Source organism: Mesoplodon densirostris, chromosome 19, assembly GCF_025265405.1.
Source record: "Mesoplodon densirostris isolate mMesDen1 chromosome 19, mMesDen1 primary haplotype, whole genome shotgun sequence".
Lineage (NCBI taxonomy): Eukaryota > Metazoa > Chordata > Mammalia > Artiodactyla > Ziphiidae > Mesoplodon > Mesoplodon densirostris.
Window position 1 is genome coordinate 18,902,629 of NC_082679.1, and position 6,128 is coordinate 18,908,756.

Below are 6,128 nucleotides of genomic sequence, written 5' to 3' on the forward strand. Positions count from 1 at the left end.
ACGCAGGCTCAGTGGCCATGGCTCACGGGCCCAGCCGCTCCACGGCATGTGGGATCTTCCCGGACTGGGGCACGAACCCGTGTCCCGTGCATTGGCAGGCGGACTCTCAACCACTGCGCCACCAGGGAAGCCCTGTAATGTTTTTGAGGGTATCTCTTTGTGTAACTTTTTTAGTGGTTGCTCTAGGCATTACATTCTTGATATATAACTTAGAGTCTACTGGTATCATCATTTCACCAGTTTGAATAAAGCATAGAAACGTTACCTCCCTTTAACTACCTTTATTTTCCCCACTTATAATATTGTTGTTTAAAATATTTTCTCTACATACATTTAGAACTACATCAAACAGTATTGTAATTTTTGCTTTGATCATCAAACATGTTTAGAAAACTCAGGAGAAGGGAAACTTATAGTATTTATCCACATTTTTGCTCATTGTATTCATTCTTCTTTCCTCATGTTCCAAGGTTGTTTTTCTTTAATAGCATCCTTACTGTTTACAGAACTTTTTAAGCCTTTCTTTTAGGGTAGGTCTGCTGGGGACAAGTTCTCTTAGTTTATTTTCACTGGAAAATGTCTTGATTTCCCTTTAATTAAAGAAGGGCATTTTTACTGGGTATAAAATTTTGGGTTAGGCAGCCTTTTTTTCAGCACTTGAAGAACATTGTGTCACTTCCACTGGCCTCCATAGTTTCTGATGAGAAATCTACTATTATTCTCATTCTTTTCCCCCAGTATTAACATATCATTTTTCTCTGGATGCTTTCAAGATTTTGTCTTTGTCTTTCGCTTTCAGAAGTTTATTTATGGTGTGTCTTGTATGGCTTTTTCTGTATTTATACTGTTTGGGTAAAATTAGCTCCTAGAATCTGAAGGTTTATGTCTTTTGTCAAACCTGGGAAGTTTTCAACCACTCTTTCTTTGAATACATGTTTTTTTTATAATGAAAAAAAATTTTAGTTGTCTGTTGCCTTTAATTAACATCTAAATAGATACCATATTCTTCTATAATTACAATATGGAAATGTCTATGAATAAAATAGATAAATTTTTTGTCATATGCCTAGGAAAGAATGGTGGCAATAAGATTTATCCAAGGTTTCAGCATCAATATCTATGCAGCCAGGGCGTGGTCAGTGTTTGGGGACAGAGATAAATATCCACAATCCATGCATACATTTGATTTCTTCTTTTAGTGCCTGATTTACCATCTGGTGCTGCTGGACAGTTCTCATCTCCTTAAATTCTTCTGATTTGATTTGAATTTCATACATTGCCCCACAGCCTCCTGAAATGTCAGTGACTTTGATAGCTGTAGCTCGAGGAAACTTTTCTTTGAGAATTTGGGTCACTTTGATTTCCCCCCTCAGTCTGCAAGGCAAACATTCACTGGGCACAGTGGAGAAGAGGAAGCCAGCAGGTTCCACAGAGCAGAGGCGCTGCCAAGGCTGGGCTCCATGCCGCCGTGCCCGGCTGATGTGGCCTGCTGTCTTAGGTCGCCGTGTCATTCTTTGAATACTTTTCAGTTCTGTCCTCTTTCTCTTCTCCTTCCAGGACTCTGGTGAAATGAATGTTAGGTCTTTTGTTATAATCCCACAGGACCCTGAGGCTCTACTATTTTTTTCAATCTATTTTTCTCTTTATTGTTCAGATTGGGTAATGTCTATTGTCCTTTCTTCCAGTGCACTAATTATTTCCTCTTTCTTCTACATTCTGCTCTTAAGCCCAACTACTGAGTTTGTTTTTTTGGTACTGCATTTTTCAGTTCTAAAATTGCCCTTTGGTTCTTCTTTATATCTTCTGTTTCTTTGTTGAGACTCTTTTTTCCCCTCATTTATTTCAAATGGGCTTGTAATTGCTCATTGAAGCATTTAAAAAGTGATGAGTGCTTTAACGTCTTTGTCAGATAATTCTAACATCTTTTTCATATTGTTGGCATCTGATTGTCTTTTTAAATTCAGCTTGAGACCTTTTTTTTTGTGGTATGATGATGACTTTTTATTGAAACCTGGGAATTTGCATTATCTTAGGAGATTCTGGATCTTACTCAAATCTTTTGTTTTAGATGGTTTTCTCTGCCACTGCTCTAGTAGGGGAGGGGGAATGCTGCCCATTAGTTTTGAGTTCACATATTTTGTAGTTCTGTTTGGTGCATACACATTTAGGATTGATATATCTTCTTGGTGAATCAACATTTTTATTATGATATAATGTCTCTGTCTCTGATAATTTTCTTTGCTCTGAAGTCTGTTTTATCTGATATAAATATACTCTACCTCCAGGTTCCCCACTCTGTTGCCTTTGGAGGGAATAGGATCCTTACTACTTTTGGGTGTGGGTAGGAAAACTGGCTCCTCATGTGGGCACCACTGATACAGTGATGACGTGGCCTTGTTTGCTGGGCGATGATGAAAGTCTTGATTCTCCACTAGGCCTGCTTTGACTCCATCAAGAATGGGAGGGGTGTTTTTGTTACTGGCAAGAGAGAGGTGAAGTTCAGGCTCCCCATGGTCTCCACTGACCCTGTTGGGAGAGGGAGCCCAGTGGGGATGAAGATCCTGTTTCCATACCTGTCCTTCTCTGACATTACCTCAGTGGGAACTCTGGGGTTCCTTGTTATAGTCTCTTGAGGATGGAAGTTTAGACTCCCCCATTTGGTCTTTGTGGGTATGGGTATGAGTGGGACCAGAGTTTTTTGTTTTCTTTTCTTCTAGTTTTGGGTGGAGTAGACTGGTTATTGTATAAGAGTTTTTGGTCTTACTAAGCTGCCCCTTTCTTTGTCCTTTGACTAGAGAGATCAGGCTTTTGTTGGGGCTTTTGTTTTGTGTCTGTGCGTGTTGTAGCTTCCAGATTTTTGACTTCTTCTCTTCCAAGTCTAACATATATGAAGCAAAAGGAAAACCACGGGAACTGACTACATTTCTTGGGTCTTGAGGTCCTAACCCAGTCTGCCTCTGGGACCAGTGAGCAGCCTCCCTTCTCTGATCACTTTACCCCTGCGGTTTGTTCTCTGTCATTTGGCACATGGCCTTTGGTGCTCATTCATTTATTTATTCATTTATTCTTTCATTCAACAAAACTGTTTCTGTGCCTATTCCTGCAGATATGGTGACTAAAAGATCTTAAGTTATAGTTAGTGGAAGAGACAGTAATCATAGTGTCTGAGTAGACCCTATGATTTCCCCTGGCTGGCCTTGCCTTGTCCTGGAGGAGGAGGTTCTAGGGGACAGGGTCTGGGCCTTGCTTCTCCTGCCCAGGATGAGATGGGACTCCTGGTCACAGTCCCAGTGGGACACAACTGGAGGTTTGGCTCCATCAGGACACACTTACTCATGTAATTAGTGTCTGCCACTGCTGAGCCCACACTGGGCAGGGATGTGACATGAGAGAGGTGAGGCCAACTCCTGGCAGCTCCAGGCCTGGGCAGGGCTGAGACAAGGCTGTGGTAACAGTTAATGCCTTGAAAGCTCACACTCGAATGGAAGATGCGGGTGCTAGTGGTGGTGGGGGATCAAGATATGGCTTCCTCAAGAAGGAGGCTTCTGAGCTGGACCTGGGCAATGATTGAAAGAAACGCTAGTAGAAGGGCAGCCTAGGAGTGGGCTCTATTCCCTGCCCCCATCAGGTGGAGCAGCTGGAAAAGGGACCTGGGGGACCCAAGTTCCCACAGGAGCCACCGCCCTAAGGCTTTCCCTCCCCTCCCCATGAGCATTGTCTTCTTCCTGCCATGACACCCTGATCTTTCCCCCTCCCCTGCAGGCACTGCTCTCCTGCCCACGATGCCCATCCGGGCCCTGCATTGTCTTGGGAAGATGTGTGCTCACCCGGGTGGGTTATTATTAGCCTGCGATGAAGTGAAAGGCCCTGAATGGGAGATGCCGAGCTCCTGCCTGACACCATGGCCGAGGCAAGAAGGAAATGATTCATTATGGCTACAAGGCGTGCTCTAATTTCATATAACGAAATAAATGACAGTTGTATTTTGGGCGCCACCACGCGCAGATAGCATTGTTCTCTGACTGCCTCTCACCCGGGCTGCAAGGAGAATTAGAGCAGCCTTTGTGCAGAGAGATGAGGGGCTGGGGGTGCTTGAGGGGTGGCAGGTGCCATGACCCTGGGAGGATGAGTGAAGTCACTGCTCAGTGGCTGGGGTGGCTGGGGACAGGGGTTCCAAGACCTCCCCCACAATCATGGGCCCCCGGCCTGCTGATCCCACTTCTGCTTCCTGTGCACCACACACCCCACCTTCCAACCTCATGGCTCCTCCAGACCCTGCCTATCTGTCCAATTCAGTCCCAGCTCTGGGTGCCCTCCTCCAGGAAGCCCACAGCGAGCTCTGCTTTTCCAACGCTGTGTCTATGCATACTTTCTCTCCCTCTTCAGGCTTCTGGGCTCCTTACACAACCACACGAAAACAGCTTTAGATGAGGCTTCCTTGGATGTGATGGTGGCCCCCAGTTCAGAGTCAGTGTACCTTCACCTTCTGGGGTAGGGAATTCCCTCAAGAGCTGAGCCCCATAGCAGGGCAGCTGTCACAGTGTGCGCCCTTCAGGGAGGGACTGGCTGCATGATTTGCGGGGACCAGGGTCAGATGAAAATTCAGGGCCCCTTGTTAACAAAATTAAGAATTTCAAGACACAGCTGCAGATTCTTAAACCCAGTGCAGAGCCCTTCTGAGTGAGGGACTCTGTGCATTGCACAGGTGGCAGCCTCTGTCCATGGCTAGAGAGAAGAGACCCAAAGTTGGAGCCTGGGGTCCCCCTGGTTACAGCACTGGTCTTCTTCTACCTCAGCTGTGGCCAGGACAGCTTGACGGGGCACGGGGAAGGCCACTGGATCAGCCAGGATGCAAGCACCTTCGACAGGCTCCCAGAAGTGGTGACAGAATCTTATTTCCCCAATGTGTTTCATTTGTGGTCTGGAACCTAAGATAAAAATAATAGAAGAAGAGGATAACATTCAAGGGCAATTTCATCTCTGGGCGTCTCACCAGGAGAGGAAGCCTCAGGATCGCTGGACCAAGAAATTCTTTTTCCTGCCATATTTGCACACAAAATGGTCTCGTTTAAAAATGCACATTAAGAGTCATGTCAATCATAGACACTTGGAAATAGGTGCTGCCTTGACAGGGAAACAGAACTTTTTCGTGGAATTTAATTCGTTCAAATACCTTTTTCAACTGGGCTGACAGCAGAGCCATGTAGAAGGGAACTCACATCCTCCTCCAGCTCCTGCTGCATGTGGATGGGCCCCTCCAACCGCCCCCCACCACCCCGCAGAGCTCACTGTGTAGAGTGTGCCAGCCGTGAGCCGCCTGAGCTGGACAAGGTCCTCTCTCCCTGGTCTCTCTATTGTTCTCCAAGATCAAGTCTCAGCCTCACTCACAGACCAGAAGAGGGGGGCTGGGCATGCCAATTCCCGGGAGAGCAGATCCCTGAGTCAGGGCCTGCACTGGGGTTTTAGCCTGCCCAGGACCCCTTACTAGTTGGCTTTCCCTGGGGACTACAGAGGTTGCAAACAGATGGTCCATGGGCTGTCTTCAGGCTGAGGTAGTTCCCTCTCTTTCTTCCTTTCTTCCTTCCTTTCTTTCTCTTTCTTCCTTCCTCCCTCCCTCACTCCTCTCTCTCTCTCTCTCTCTCTCTTTCTCTCCCTCTGCATTCTTTTAGCAAAACCTGAATTAGGTTCCAGCCTTTACAAATCACAACTTTGCATGTAAAATCCAAATTTCTGACTTCTCTTGAAAAAAAATCCAGAGATTCCCACATGAACATGACTGAGGTGCCGAATAGGGCTGCTCCTTTCAGACGAGGCCATGCTCTGTAGTTTGCCTTGGTCCCCACAGCTCTGGACCTTCTCCCAGCCCTGCTGTGGGTGGCAGTCCACATAAAGTTGGATTTGCGCTGCTGTATTTCTTACACCTGGCTGGCATCACCCCTTTGGGTTGCCTGCCTGGCTCCCATAGCCATTTTGCCTCTTTTCCTCTCATTTAGAAGTTTTTGGTGGCGCTTTGCTGATCATAGATGGCCCAGTGACGGGGGATGTAGAAGGGCATAGAGGGGAAGTGTCCACACCATGTATTCCCACCCCTTCCCTGGGCTCTGTGGAAGCGCTTGACTTCTGCTGAT

At 46.4% G+C, this 6,128-nt stretch overlaps 1 pseudogene; it reads right to left on the reverse strand.

The window, feature by feature from the left end:
* Positions 1-1,136: 1,136 nt before the first annotated feature.
* Positions 1,137-5,243, reverse strand: LOC132479610 (bolA-like protein 3; annotated as a pseudogene).
* Between the last annotated feature and the right edge of the window lie 885 nt (positions 5,244-6,128).